Source organism: Mycteria americana, chromosome 3 (genome assembly GCF_035582795.1).
Source record: "Mycteria americana isolate JAX WOST 10 ecotype Jacksonville Zoo and Gardens chromosome 3, USCA_MyAme_1.0, whole genome shotgun sequence".
Classification (NCBI taxonomy): Eukaryota; Metazoa; Chordata; class Aves; order Ciconiiformes; family Ciconiidae; genus Mycteria; species Mycteria americana.
The window spans coordinates 12,228,150-12,244,641 of NC_134367.1; positions in this window are offsets into that span (position 1 = coordinate 12,228,150).

Consider the following 16,492-nt stretch of genomic DNA (forward strand, 5'->3'; position numbering starts at 1 on the left):
TTTTTTAATGGCAAGAGTTGCAGGTTTCTAGCCCTCTCTACAGGCTCAGTTCTTCAGACATTTCTCCAAGTTAGGCAGCATTAATTGTTCGCCTTTCCCCCATTTGGATCTGATAGTTGAGTGTTAATCTGTAATAAATTCCTATATTGTAGAAAGTTGACATGATTATTCCATAAATCATGGAGATAGAGCTAAAAAAGGCAACAAAACCCACAAACTATCTCTTAGAGATTCAGAAGTAGAACTAAGTGACCCCTTTTCCCTGCGGACCAGCTGGGTGGGTGCCAGCACACACTGTTGGTTGTGGATCTGCTCTGTCCCCCTAGGTGAGAAGAATGTTGTGGAAAAAGAAAAAAAGTTTTATGGAAAAAAAAAAGTTAACAAGCACTGATAAGATTCCTGCAAGTGCCCACAGTCTGCACGTGACTCAGGATGGTATCAGTACTCAGCATTACAGCAATAATTCATGAAGAACAAGGAAGTTAATCCCCTTTCTGTGTCTGAATTAATAAGCCAAAATAGAAAACAAAACTGGCAGGACATTGAATGTTTGTGTGCCAGTTTATGGGGCCTCCATAAACCAACACCAAGAGAACACAGCTAACAGTTTTGCTGATTAAAACAGTAATAACTGTTCGGATTTTACGTATTTAGCAACTGAAGCTACTAATGTGGGATCCGGCCTGCAAAACCAAATATGAAGTTAATTAAATATCTAACAAATGTTTGTGAAGCTACAGAAAGAAAAGCATTTGGTTTTCAATTTCCTTTATTATGTCCCCACCCCATGAATCCCCCCCCAGGCCCATTTCCTTTTCTTGTTCAAATTGAACAGCAACTTTCCCAAGAAACTTAAGAGCTGGGTTTTCAAAGGAGCTTAAGAGAGTTGATCGCTCAATGGAAGCTTGATTTCAGTGAGATGTGAACACCTCATTCAACACATTTCTTCTTACCTAAATCAGGCACTGATTAAAGATATGAGGTAGCAGATAATATGAACAATACGTATGAACTATACATATGAAACAAAAAGAAGGAAAGATTTATCATCACACTACTCTCTTCAGGGGACCTTTCTTTCTTTTTCATACCACAAAAGCCAAGAACTGATTGCAGTTTTTGTCCAAGCCCAGTCAGCCCTCCAAATGGAGACCAAATCAGTGTTTCTCTTGCACTTGTCCTAAGGACACAGAGCAGCCTGTTTTCATTAATGAAGCCACTCTTGAGATACCCCTGGGTAATCAAATGAAGGTCTGGTTATAATTATAGACGAGACGCTGGGATGCTTATTTTAATGTAGCGAGCAAGGGTAGCAGTTGCAATGGAAATGTTGGCTGTGACAAGGGTTAGAAGTGAGGGTACTTTTTGAGGGTCTCCACTGTGTTCATGCTAACTGGGTTAAAGCTGTCAGGGATATGCCAGCCCCAGCCTACATGACAATCTCATCTTCACTTGCTTCTGCTACGTAGCCCATAGTTTCATTTAGTATTAGCAGCTGACACAGTAGAAACACAGAGAATGAATCTTTTACTGTATTTCCCAAGGTTGTTCTTAAGGACAGTGAAGTAGGCAAAAGTTACAGCCTTAAAGCATTGTGGTCATATTACATCTTCTAATCCAGTCTCCTGCAAAACACAGGAATCCAAACACCCATTATTTTCTGGATCTGTTCTTTTAAAGCGTACTCCTAAACTGGTGCTTGTCTCTCTACAGAAGAGGAGTATTTTTCCATGTATACTTTGTAGACATCTCATGTACTATAGAACTTTAAAGTAACAAGTACCTACATATTTTAAGCTCATTTTCCTCCATTTCTAATTCCACAAGACTTCTCTTGATACACCACTAGTTTTTGCAAACCACATGCCAACGTTTTTCAGAAAAAATGAGAATAAAAACTGAAGTCAAGTTGTAGCATCAGAGAAATATCAACAGAGCTGATGTGAAAAGCAGTTTGTGATTTGAAGACCTGAATTGGCTGTAGTGTCACCATAAAATGGTCTGATTAAATGACTAAATGAAGTTGTATATCTTGAGGAGTTCTTTTCTTTACTACAGTCATTTGATAGCCTAAATAATTTCATTTCAGGTAACTAATTGAAAGGATTTTTGCAAGCACTGAGTGCTGGTCTGAGTTAGTTGTCTGGAAATTAGTGAGCAATACAGTCGGTGAACATTTCTGGAAATCCCATCCTTCAATCCCAGCTTGCACTAGAGTATATTTTAAAGAGAGAGGGAAAAGTAACATCAATAAATGGAAGAACAAAGCTCAAACTCAAAATAGGAGGTTAGTTCATTAGTTTAAGTTTTGAAAACCAGGGTTTATAATTTTATTCAGTGGTGGCCATTCTATGATAGAGATATGTCACTACATGAACAGCAACAAAAGACAGGATAGTGATCCCGAGATAAAAGGTTTAACTCTGATCGCACATCAGAAAGTGTCCTGGAGAAATAGTCAGCTCAGAATGTATGGCTTGAAAAAAGCAGTATTTTAAACAGACTTTTTTTTTTAAATCAGCCAGTTAGGCACAAAGTAGATCATGCTAGAAAATCCTCCCATGTCTGAAGGTGGCTTAAGTGTCTGATTCAAAGCTGCAGAGTCATGTTCACATGTATCTGTGTGTAGATAAATCTATAGAAGGTAAATCATGTGCTCACGTTCCTTCCTTTCCTTAGTACACATCTCCTCCCTCCCAAAAAAGTGCTGTATCAGCCAGATCAAAAGCTAAACTGCAAAGAGGTAGTGCTGCTCTCTGTACCACGGTTCCTTACTCCCTGTTTAGATTAGCATGAAAAATCCAGAGGAGTCTATGTGATTTCTCTTCTACAGTGTCCCTTGCACAGTCACTTCTTCAAGTGCAGGGGAACCCAGTGAACAGTAAGGTGCTTTCAGGAAGTGAAGATGGGGCATGATATTTGATTTCCCATATTTAACTATGGTTTGAAGAAAGATCCTGCATTCTGGGAGCATAAAGGCAGTGAGGTTTTCCTGAGCTGCCTTCCAGGAGTTAATAAACACTTCTGCCAAAATCAGGACCCTTCTGCAGGAGGCCCTGTGCAGGCATGTAGCAAGAGAGAGCAAACCCTGAACCCAACCCCAGAGGACTCACGTTCTAAATAGACCAGAAAATGTGTGGGAGGCCTCAAAAAGAGCAGCTCAGTGACCAAACCAGGAATAAAATCTGGGTTTGTTGGCTCCCAGGAACCTCTCTGCTGCTACTAGCACCAAGTGAATTGCTCTGGTCTATCCATTCCCATATGAGTCAGTCAGCTGAAAAAAGCATGAAGGCCAGAAAGAAAGTAGCCTGGAAACAGCTCTGGGATAAATTAGCTCTTTACATAAAATTATTTAATTTACTATTTCATTGAAGTGAGCAAGCTAGAGACCATGTTGTGGTTCTGCAGCTGAACAGAGTGGCACAAAGTAGAACGACACTTATTTAAAGCAAACAAATGTCAAATTCTTCCCTGCCATAGATCCTGAATGCTCAGGGGTTGCCCCTGCTTGAATGAGGCACCAATGGCTTTCAGCAGAGCTCGGTGACGTACATCCTTCCATAGGGTTGGACACATGCCGTTCTGTTGGATGTACATTGTGTTCCATGGACACACTAAATCTGTGTTCTCAGTACTTACATGTGACTCAGAAGGAAAGTATTGATAGTGGATATGGCAGCAGATTGCACATGGCATTGAACTTTACACATTAGGCTTGCTAGGAGATATTGCCACCTATTGTTTTCTATCTTGATTGCATTGCTTTCTTAATAAGTAATTGGGTTTGCCGCATTTTAACAATGTTCCAGATAGAAATTTTACGAGATGAAAATCTGCATTTTGTTATTGCAGTTAAATAAACAGATGATTTTCAAGGAGTAATGGGTCTTTATCTAGCTTAGTGGTTTCTTTAGCAAATGTCACTGTAATATTCACATTTTGCATGGACCTGTACAATCAAGCTTATCTCAAATTTCATAGTGTTTTCCCTCCCTAAGTTCTAGACAGCTTTGCATGTTTATCTTTCATATGAAAAGCTTCCCAGTTGGTTAGAAAAGTGTATAAAAAATGTACATTTCTGCTTCTTTTAGAAATAATCAGACACTGTCATACTAAACTGTTTTGTTTGCTCTAGAGAAGAAAAAATTAAAAAGACCTCTTTAGTAGGTATAAGCATTTGTTTTTCTTTTGAGTAGTTTATTTACTGCAATACAGATCCCTGACAACCAAAACTTTTCATGAGTTTGTCTTGATTTTGCTGATTTCTTTGGTCAGAAAGAAGCTGGTAATATGTTTGACTAGCCAACCTATTTAGTTTTAAAATTTGCCTATATTAAATGAAAACCACTCAAAAAGGAAATGAACTAAAAATTCCCTGGAAATTAAATGACATTTTTCACTTCAGGTCAAATGAAACATTTGCCTGAAACCAACTATCTCTCTCTCTTTGTTTTTTGTCTTTTTAATATGAAAATCTAACAATTTTATTCTCAAACACGGTCACAACTGTTCTTCACAGCATTTTTTTCTCTGTTAATGAAAAATGTAATTATGTGCCTGACTTACTTAATGATCTACTTCCTCTGATCCTTGTTATATGACTAGTTGCAAAGTTATTCAACTGCATCTGTCTTAAAGTGGCTTGAAGACTCAAATGCAGATACTGATATAGCAATATCAGGGTATGGAAAATCAAAATGAAAGTCCTGATACAACTTGGAAGCTGCTGGATGAACAGGAATGTTACCCCCAGGGGAATTTCCCTGTCAGTTATTCAAACCACTGTCCCAGTCTTTATGAGTGGCATTTTGGTCTGTCTGTACAGTTCCCAAAAAGGGGAAGTGATATCAGGACTTTTTCATCAAGGCATTGAACACAGGCTATCAGAAGAAAATGTGGTAGCTAGCTGCACGTGCGTTTCCAGCAGAGCAGCCTGTTTTGTGTCACCATGAAGCCAAGCTGTGGCACAGTGATACTGAGAAAAATGGGAGTCCTGAGGGTCACAGCAGAACATAGGCTTTGTGAAATGGCACAGTGGGAAGAGACTTAAAAAAATCCCAAACAACAACAACAACAAAACCTTATGCAGAGAAAGAGACAGAAAAAGACCAAACAACTGTCCACTGTGTTCTTGATAAAAACATCAAGTGCAGTTGCAGCCATAGCCAAGCACAACAACAGAACTAGGACACATGAGTTCAGAAATATATGGTGCTTTGTCAGAGATAACTGGACAAATTAGTTCTGAGCATTAGACAGAGACCAAATGGTATTTATTATCTCAGCATTTAATTTCATTTTAAGGTTACTCAAAATCCTGTTCAATCTCATTTCTTCTTGTTACTGGCATTGCAGTGCATCCTCTAATAGATTCATTATTTCATCCTGTAGTTACATAGTAATTCTCTTTTACGGGCAGGCGTTCCTGAGCCCTATTCATTACCAGGTTCAAGAAGACTGTTACATGATTTCAGAATTACTTACAGATGAATTTGAGAAATTTACATTAAATTAGTAGGGAAGTCAAGATTTGTAAGCTTTATATAGAAGAAAGATGTTAAACAAAGGAGTTGTACTGCTTGTGGAAAGCAACTGGGAAATTTAGATTAAATAAGTGCAGAATCACTGACCAGCTTTTTGTAGATCCACAGAATCAGCAGATGCTTCATCTCCTAGCATCTTCAGATCATGTCTTTCTGGAAAGAATGCATTAGTTAAACATAAAAATTGTGTTTAATGTACAAATATATAAATTAAAGTTATAATTTAATTATATAGCAAGGTTAGATTAGCTGATTTAATGGTTCCTCTGCCCTAAAACTCTCCAGACGAGAAATAGCATCCCAGAAAAGGAAGAAAACTTTACAGGAGGTTTTCTTAATTTTTGTCATATTCATCTCAGCACACTTTGAAAGCGTAACATAATAGTAGCTGAAGTCAGAGGCAATAAACTTGTATGACTTCATATCACTTGGGAATGGCATTCAGCCATTTTCCTACAGCTTTCCATGATAAATGTTCTAAGGCTTTGTTTTTAAAAGTTAAAAATGGGTGGATACTTTGGTGACATTTTTTTAAATATTGATTTAAATTTAATTTTTTTTATGTTTAAATGAATCTTAAATCTCATTAGGCTTGCGTTTTTATGTTTGTAGGAACACTATGTGAAATTTAATAGCTTACCAGACTCTACAGAGATTAATTTTTATTTTATTATTTTTTGCTCAAGGATCAACAATTGGTAGATAGTTTCCTTGATATTCTGTGATGCTGGTGATTTAATTTGTATCATGCAGACACTCATAAGTTCTGCTACGGCACATAGATCTTTTTTCTCTGTCATCTGATCTAATCTGGCATGGAAGAAAGTAAATCACTAAATAAATAATTAAAATGACAACAAATAAACTTCCTACTAGCTGCTGAATTGCCTCAAAGGAGACTAAATTTTAATGAACTCACACAGTGGTATCAGTGCTAAATAGGTATTAGAATGTGTAAAGTATTGGTTTTTCTAGTTTGACTAACTCAATAAAATCACTAAATTTGACTGAAGGTAAGATGATAGAATCACAGGATAATGCAGTCTGGAAGGGTCCTCAGGAGGTCATGGCACTTGCTCACAGCAGGGTCAGCATTGAGATCAGAGCAGGTTGCTCAGGGCTTTATCCAGCCAGGTCTTAAAAACCTCCAAGGACGGAGCCTACACAACCTCTCTGGGCAACCTGTTTCTCACCAAACTGGGATTAAATTAAATGTGATTGGTTTTACATATCTTGACATATTGAGAAATAAAATAGAAATAAATTTGTTTAGTGTGGTGGGTTTATTTCAGACTGAAATAAATCACTTTTCCATTTCCAACAGACAAAAGAAAGTGAGGACTAAATTCATCCAACTCCATGGGAGGAGATAGTACTAATCCTCTCCTACCCAGTAGCAGAGAATTACAGAATACAGCCAGGATATCTGATACTGCCTCAATTCTCTAATTCGTTTCAGGGCATCAGAAGCCATCTCTTACTACTTCCAGAAAAATACCTTATCTTATACAACTACAGGCTACAGGGGTGGGAGGAAGGCATGCTGTTTTGAAACTGGAAGTGGGTGGATTTCAACTGAAGTCACCAGCAAGCAGCTGGGTATCTTCATTACTAAGTAAACTTCACTGAGGCTGAAATCACACATGATAGAGCTAGATCACTATGTGTATTTAAATGACCATGAAGACAGAGAACAAGAGTATGAAAATGACTTAACGGCCCAGTAATTAGCCATGTACCCAGGAAGTCCTGATCTGTGCTCTGGGACACATTTAATTACTCTTTGTCAGATAGAACTGTCTTATTGCCAGGAGGAATATGTCTTACAATATCCAATAGATCGTCGTTTTGGCAATGTCTTAGATGGTATGATCATACGATTAAAATTTCCAGATGCAGTGAATTGAAACAAGGTATTTTGTGACCATGCCAAAGTCTCTTGTCTCTAAGCTTTCTGATAAAAAGGTGGCACCATATTCTCCTCCGACACCTTTACTCTTCCATGTGCATATGTATGATAGAAATTGCAGTTTTCAGTAAATTCGTAACAAATCTAACTTTAACTAGAAATTCTACATTGCTGCAGCCTGAACCATTTCCCACTCTCTTCACAAACACTTGGCCTTGGACTTATCCTTGATGTGCCCCCTATCAAAACTAACGCTGAATTGTTCAGAAAACTTCCACCATCACTTCACTAATGGTGCCAGTTCTTATCATCATCTCACAGACGCCTCTGCACTCTCTCCCACTTCTCCTCATACTCAGGAAGAAATTCTCATCCATATTTTCAGTCAGGCAATTGTTGCTTTTTCTGTCCTTAAAACCTGCTTCTGGTGAGACACCAGCATTGCGGATATTTAGGTGTAACGAGATTATACATTATTTAATTGTACCTTGTACATGAGGACTCTTGCTGTTTAGGATTTACTACACATAACTGTAATAGAATTAGTAAGTAGGAACAGATCTTATGCTAAGGTTGAGGAGGGTAAGACTTTTAGAGGAAAGTGAATCCCTGCTTATTCCTAGAATTGTGTATCACAACTTAGCTAAAGGACTATTTAAGAACAAAACTTAACTCTCCAGAAGTTGTTTGTCCAGGGAAGAATAACTTATGAAAGTGGTACAAAAGTGCCAAAGGATGTGCATTTTCAGAAATACAATTTAGAAAGGTAGGCTAAAACATAAATAAGAATGTGACCATGAATGATGAAAATTATGGCTCGAGACACTTGACTGATTCAAGTGGATGTTCTTTAAAGTCAAACTGATTTCAGACACTTTGATATGTCTATAGATTTTTATTTAGTAAAAATCTGTATGCAAAAAATGTTTTGAAATGTTGACCTAATTTGGGTGAAAAGGAAACACTGAAAAATTGGGATTTCCTATAGGGCTGACTTTCTAATTTTTTAAGGTTAGAACTACCTGCCATACATGTTTCATAGGGGCTGAGAGGATCTGGGAAGAGGACATGGAAGAGTAGCCAGAAAGCCCTTGAGATCCTGTTGCATAGCAGATAAGTCCAATAGGTATTAACAAGGAGGTTCTTGCAGGATCAAAGCTGTGCCTCTAAGCCTAGACTGAGAAATACAATGCAGATGGATGAATGAAATGTAGAGGGGCAAGACAGCACCTGCATGTGGCCTCAATCATTCAGGAACCATGAGTCATGCCACAAACGAAATCATATTTTTTTGTTCAAAAAAAAAGAAAAAAAATATGGGGCCATCTGTTTCCTTAGCCATTAGGTCAGACTGGTGTCACATTTTTTACCATTGCTTCACAATTTTTGGAACTAGAAATGTCCTTCCTTCCCTCTCCCTTTTAAATTAAAACACCTTCTCACAATTCCAGGAGCCGAACTTCAAGGAGGAAAAACACTAGCAACAAACAGCCAAGATCTAGGCAATCTCGCGGGAACAATACAGCCACCCCCTCAGCAAGCAAGGAGGATACCGAACAAGATCATCACACGACTGCTCTTCTGCAGGGCAGGATTTTCTTCCTCATGCATCTCCAGTTTCAGGCTCTTTTGGAGGCTATGTCCTTTGCTCCTCTGCAGCTCTGAAACAATGAACACTAATGAGGAAGGCCACCAGGGAAATCTCAGAGTTTCTTGGGCCTTTTCTACCCTCTCAGTTGCTTTTATCACCACTAAGCAACTGGAGATTTGGCAAAAGATGAGGTTTACTGTATGGATGACTCAAATGACCTCTGGTGATGGAAAATGCTTAAGATTTAGTTTTTCTGTGTCAGATCAAAGAATAAACATGAGTAGCTATGCAAAGTCTGAAGTCAGTTTAAAGTAAGTTTTAAAATATTACTTCAATATGGTTTTATTCTTTAGTAAATATTTTAAAATATTTATACAAAATGCTTGTATCTGGTCTGTAGGAAGACTTTGAAACGTCATAGATTGAGACAGTCTATGGCACAAACATCCTAATCATAATACAACAGACTTCTTGAGAGTGCTGTCTCCACTACTTTTGTCATTATCTTAAATGAGCCAGGATTTTATCAGTTAGTGAAAGTAAATGATTCTTACTTACTCCATTTTAGCATTTCTCCCACTGACTTTATGAAACCGTTAGAGTGACTTGTTTCTGAGGCAGAGATCCCCTTCCCTCTAACTAGATAAAAGTTTTGGTTGTTTCCAGGTGGGGAAAAATGCAAGTGCCCTTCTTGTTAGAGATTTATGAAACATTGATAGGCTTCAATACAAAACATAGTATTAGGCAGTATCTTCTCAGTAGTGTTTTTATCAAAGAAATCATCACATAGAATCCCTCCGCTACTTAACTAAGATATATTTTAAACATCTGATTATACATAAATTCCTATTTCAAGCAATTTTTACAGAAACTTAATATATTTCTGTAGAAAACTTGATTCCAGTTCTTTTAAATGGTACTGGGCCATTTCATTAGGGAACTATTCATCTTATAGAGTATAGAATGTCTTCACTTAAAATGTATTGTAGAAAAATAGATTAAAACTATCTGTGCCATTTTTCCTCAAAGCCATAAAGAATTTTGAAGATTCAATTAATTTTGCCTTTTTACCAGTCTTCATCCTTTGACATATTACAGACAGGCAAATTCTTTCATAATATAATGGGTATGTTAAAATAAAATAGCCCACCAGCAGCCTGGCCATGATACAGTCCCACAGGTTGTTCTAGACCTGGACCAGAAATGACTTTATTATAACCAGCCAAGCAAATGTGCCAGCTCATTTTCTAATTGCTGGAAAATTTAATTCCAGAACTGGCATATGGGTGTTGCAGCTGCCCAGCTTGCCTCAGAGTGGCCAGATTTAGAATCGACAGAGGAATAAACCAAGGGACATCACTTGTATCCCACACCACACTGAACCCTCTAGAGGCAGCCAAGATGATACTGTTGTGCTTAGTTATTAATGATTTAATACATGTTTATTTCAACACTTTGTGTCATCAGCCAGTGGTTTCAGCACTCATTCCTGAAAAGACCATAATAATGGAACTTACCAGAAGATTAATGTTTCATCTGTGCAGAATGCGCACAGCTGAAATGTAGAGGAGGTTTCCTGACATCATCTCTGGTAACCATGTATTGTAGAATTAATTGCAGTGCGGACTAGAGCTCAAAAGTTAAGGCCTGGATCCAGACTTTACCAAAGTTCAGGTACGTGAGTTTGTTACAGCCTGTTGAAAATACAAGCTCCCCATTAACATCACATTTCTAATAGCATTTCTCCAAAGCTCAGAGCAGCTCAGGTGCTGGGATTAATTTCTGTCCCATTTTCATTTGGATACAGTTTATGGATCATTGTTTTAGACCTTGGTGTACATTTATGATACTATATAAATAATAACAGTGACACAATAAACTGCAAAAACATGTCATTTATAATGTTATTTTGAGTCAAAAATAAAATATAAAATCAGGGCTTAAACTACAGTATTCTGATCCAAACTGAGATTCTCCACTGTTTAAGTGGTTTTCATTGTCCACAAGCACAAAACAAATGGGTAAATTAACTATTGGTTTACTGTTTCATCCAAGCATGTGTCATCTTGCAAAATGCAAGAAAAAATATAAAGAGGGGAAAATGGTCTACGAAATGTAGCAAATGCAAGTCAGCAGGCATTATTTGAAATTTGTGATCTGTGGCCAAACACTTCAACGGCAGTGATCACAGTCTATCAGATATAGATGTTTTCCTCAGCAAAAAGTGTCAGATGTTTGTAATTTGCTTTCAAGATTATATAGCAGTTATAAAATTTGCAAGAAAGGGATGAGTGTTTAGATATGGTGTCATTGCAAGTACATTTGTTTAATCAGTTATCTGCAAATTGTTTAATGATGTAATACCACTAATTTTTTGAATTTGTTATCAGTAAATTAATGATAACACTTTTGCTTTCATATGGCAACTTGAAGCATATAAAATCCTTCTTCCACCTGATTTTAATTAATTTTAGTAAATAGTTCTTTATCTGTTTGGTGAGGTTTCAATGCAGACACCCAACACAGAGTTGGCTTCCATTCCTCTCCAAATTTATTAAGATGTTGCTGCTGTTGCATGGTGTTTGCATGGTTTTGTTTAGCTGGTGTTCACTGGCATAACTCAGCTGAGACACTGATCCCAAGTAATATGTCTGCATGCAAGTGGGAAGGCAGTCTCCTTTGCAAAACCAGCTAATTAAATTAAAGGTCTCTTCAATAATATCCACAACTGAGTTATCTACCTTCTTACTCTTAAACATGGTGCCTTCCTGTGAAAACTAAGTCTTACTGATAGGAGTAGCAGAGGCAGATGGAGCTATGATTTGCAAAGGTAAAAGTAATGAGTTTGAGTTCTTCCATTTTCTATAAGAAATTAGATGCCTTTGAAGATAGATAGATATTCACTTTGTGAGAAAAGGAGTCACTCAAAATCATGCTCACTTTTGAATATATTTGCCATGGTATCAAACACAGAATATAACTTCTGAATTCTCTGAATAAGCTGCACGGAAATTCTTGATAAATGAGTTTCCACACACTCAGAATAGTTGCAATATATTAAATATTGAACAATATAAAATTATTACTTTCCATTGCATTTTATTCAGCACACTCTGGATGCTATTAAGTTACATATGACACAGTATGCTATATTAACATTTCATATATATGATCTAATATGCATAGCACCCCCAGGTTTGAAAAATGAGCTATTCAGAAAGAAGGCATAATTCAGACATTATTGCCTACTGGTGGTCATTTTTTCATTGCTGGGGACAACATAGCTAGCTGCAAACTCCAGCCACTCTGGGCCAAACACTTTTCCCATTATTCAGTTTACTTTCAGTTCCCTCTCAAGAAATGACCCCTGAAACAATGCAAGGATGTTACTATTTTATTCTATAGTCTATACAATGCTTTAGCTGGGCATTTTGGCACTCATGGCAATTTTTTTCAGGTGTGAATCAAATTCTTCCATTTTTGTCCTTCTGTTTCCTACATCCTCTGTCCTTGGGCTTCTCCTAACCAGTACAGCTGCTGCTGTTGAAGAACTGAAGCTTCTCTTTCTAATTAGCAATGTTAGCTGGCAGCGATGAAGCTGTCCTTCCTTTGGATGGGCACCCAAACAAAATTCCCTGCCCCCCCTCCTCAATTGCTAGGAGTTCTAGTCTTTTTGTATTGTTTCTGAGTAGTCTTCTTCTCTCAAGAGACCCTTGAACTACTCATTCAGGTCTCTAGTATAGCTCTCAGGATCATGCAAACCTCTCAGCCAGAAGCAGAGCTGGCAGTCAGCTCAGATAAGTGTAAATGAAATTTTTCATTATATTTTCATTTCCATCCTTCACATTCACACCTTAACACTCAGAGCATTCTTGGGTACAGATCCTGATGTACTTAAATAAGTATGTGTTTAAATTATTTTATGTTTATTTTTATTCTTGCACTACCTCTCTGCTTCATTTTTTCCATTATTTTAGTGCCTTACTATGCTTCATACTTCATACCATATATATCACTGGATAAATGTTTTTCTATTATTCACTTCTGAGCCCGGCGTTACACGGGAAACAGATACAAAGTGCCCCAGCACATACACTAGGAAACAGGTATGACGTCCTGTGGCATGGCAGGGAGGCAAAGAACAACACAAAAGGAAGATATTCACTTTAGTGTTGGCAACACTAGCCTGAAATAGTCCTCACAGATGTAAAACCCAATGGCCTATTTCTGTTTCACTTATAGCATTTTTGTTCCATTGTGTAGCTGTGCACTTCAGTTATGTCTCAACTTACACTGGTGGAAGCAAAAGGCAGTTGGGCTTTAAAACTGTATTTGGTCCCATTTTTATGAATCGAAACTATAGATTCCATTGCTGTTTAATTTCATAGTATAATAAAATCATTCAGACTGGAAAGGACCTCCTGAGGTTTCCAGTTCAGTGTCCTGCTCAGAGTAGGGTTAGATGTGAGGTCAGGTCAGGTTTCTCAGGACTTTTCCCAGCTGTATGTAGAAAACCTACAGGAACAGAGCCTGCACAACCTCTCTGGGCAGACTGCTCCAGTGCTGGACCATCCTCATGGTGAAAAAGCATTTCTTTATAGTCATTCAAAAACTCCCATGTTTCAGTTTATTACCATTGCCTTTAATTCTCCCAGCACACACTTTAGTGAGGTGCCTGATCTTCCTGTAGGTATGGGAAGGCTGCTGTTAGGTCCCCCGAAGCCATTTCTTCTCTAAGAGGAGCAGGCCCATCTTCCTCAGCTTCTTCTCCTAAGGCAAGTACTCCAGCCCTGACCATCTTGGTGGCTCTCCACTGTACTCTCTCAAGTTTATTGATGTCTTTTAAGCTGGGGGGCCCAAAACTGGATACAGTATTCCAGATGTGGTCTAATGAGCACCAAATAATAGAATAATCACTTCCCTCAACCTATTGGCTATGCTCCTGTTGATACAGTCCAGTATGCTGCTAGCCTTCATCACTGCCAGGGTGCATTAAGCACTCCTGGAAAGCAAGTTCCACTAAGAAGCTTTATGGATTTATATCCCACTGAGTTGCATGCACTAAATTGCTCTATAGAGGGGCCTACCTCTCCTCGCTCACTATATAGGGAGCCTAGAGGGATTAGCACTGTGTGCCTAAAGCTAGCTCATGAGAATTAGTCCTATAGGTTTGATGAAATATGCATACTGTGAAACCTTTTGAGATATGATTTATAAAATTTAACAACCACCTTTAAAATATTGTATACTACAAAATGGTCACTAAAGCAACAAAAGGATATTCTAGTTAGGGGTATAAAATTGAATATAATTTCAGAACAAACTTCCAAGGAAAAGGAAAACCCCAATCCAAGCTGAAAGAATGGAAAAGGACATATTTAGTAAAGAATTATTCATAGTTAAAACTGAATTCCTACTAAATGAAAGGTCATGAAAGACTATGCTGGTGAGAGACAAGTTGAAGAACAAAGAGAAGACTCCATCCCTAGGAAAGGAAGGGCAGATAGGATGTGAAACAAGCTAAGACATTGGAGCAGCTAAGGTTAGTTTTTAATTTACTCTAGGGTGAGGTTTTCTTTTCTATGGTTTTGCAGATGTTTCAAAGTCTGTCATGAAGAACTTAACCTTTTTCTTTAGTTAAAAACACCCCTTTGTTTCTGTTATAATCTTGTCTAGGATGTAAAATTATTTTTTGGGATAATTTAGAAAGCATAAAGTATAAAAGTTTAAAGAAAGCCACCAGTTCAGACAAAATAGATGTCTCAGGCAAGCCCACTTTGATGTCCACAGCCGAAGGCAAATTTGGGGAATCTTAGCTGTCAGCTTGTATACCCTGCCAACGTGACAGAACCATGAAGTTCCAATAAAAGGGCAAAAGATCCTCCTGGCTAGTGCTATGCTGTGTTCCTCCTGGAAGAGCAGAAAATAGTGAGGCAATCCACAATTTGAGGAAAACCCTTTCTTGTTACTTGTTCATTCTGCAGAATGCTAAACATCTACTTGGGATTCTCCCCAGTGTGCCCTTCTCTGCAGGTCCAAACAGAAGCCTAGTGATGTCAGGAACATTCCTATTGTTTTCGACAGATTGGGAATAAACTTTTCCTAATCCTATTAGTGGTCTGGTGTTTTAGAGAAATTATTTATTAGTCTACAGACAAATAGAGTATTGCAAGTAACTTTCTGTCAGAAACATAAATGTGTTGGGAGAAATTTTTTTTGCTTTGGGTTAATTTCGAGCAGAAAGTATTTCAAGGTGGAGTGCTCCCTCTTTTTGAAGTTACTCTCTGTTTTTCTTGCAACAGGCCAGCCTGCCTAACAATTACCTAAACATATTTGATGGCTGGGTTCTGTTATTTTCATAAGTGTTCTGAAGAAACGTGATGTCCTGTAGCAGCGATATACTGTCCAATTCAAGCTGGTCATGAAGGGAGAAACTCCATATGGATTTTCTTCTTTAACCACTACTAGAAATGAAGTTCCTATGCAATTCTCTCTCCCGTTTAAAGTTTCAGAACCATGGTGATGGTAGCTAGCAGCAGTGACATAACTTCAAATGCTTTCTTAAGAAAAATAACACAGTATGTGAGACTGAACAGAGAAGGAGGAGCTGGGTTTTCAGATTTCATGTCTGTATTTGGTTGGCTGGCTTCAATTAACACAGTAAATTTTGTAATGTCTTTATGTCTTCATTTTTTAAATGGGGATAATTATGAGTTCTTCATCATATCTATGAAGATCTCTGAAGATCTGCTAATGAGAGAATGTCTTATCAGTGTAAGGTATCATTACAACATAGCTGATTAATGGAACTATGCCTGCAGTGGAGGGGGTAGCGGAGGAGGAAGAGAGTGAAAATAGAAACCATATTTTTGTCAGATTCAAGGAGCTAGTGAAGAATGAGGACAAAATGCTACATTGCTTTGTAGAAAATTAAGGATCACAGCTACATCTATCACCATAAATGGCTTGCTTGAATTGCTTGCATTCTCTGTCTGAGCTGCAATATTTCATTCAACTAACCATTCGTTAAACACACATCCTGAAAGTAAATAACTTTAATGTAAATAATTTGTGAAGCATTGTTCCATCTGTTGAAAATGTGCAGTAGTAGTTTCGACCCTTGTCTAAACCAGGCAAGCTACTTTCAGGCAAGTTTGGGAGGTAAATGAACTGTCTGGCTGCTTTTCTTGGCAACATCTCTTATTAGTGGGAGGTGGCAGTAAAGAGAACATGAGGAAGACTGAAAGTGTTTACTTAAAACTTTAGCCAAATGGCTAGGGAGAGTTAAGATAAATCATAACTGTCAATGATGACAACTTTAGACTGCTACTAGTTCACTCCTGTTTATGCAGTTTTAAATGTTGCACTTAGAAATGTTTAGGAGAAGGCTGAATTTTTATTGACAGATGCCATAAGTTGTTCAGATGTAAATATTTTGGACTTGGTTCT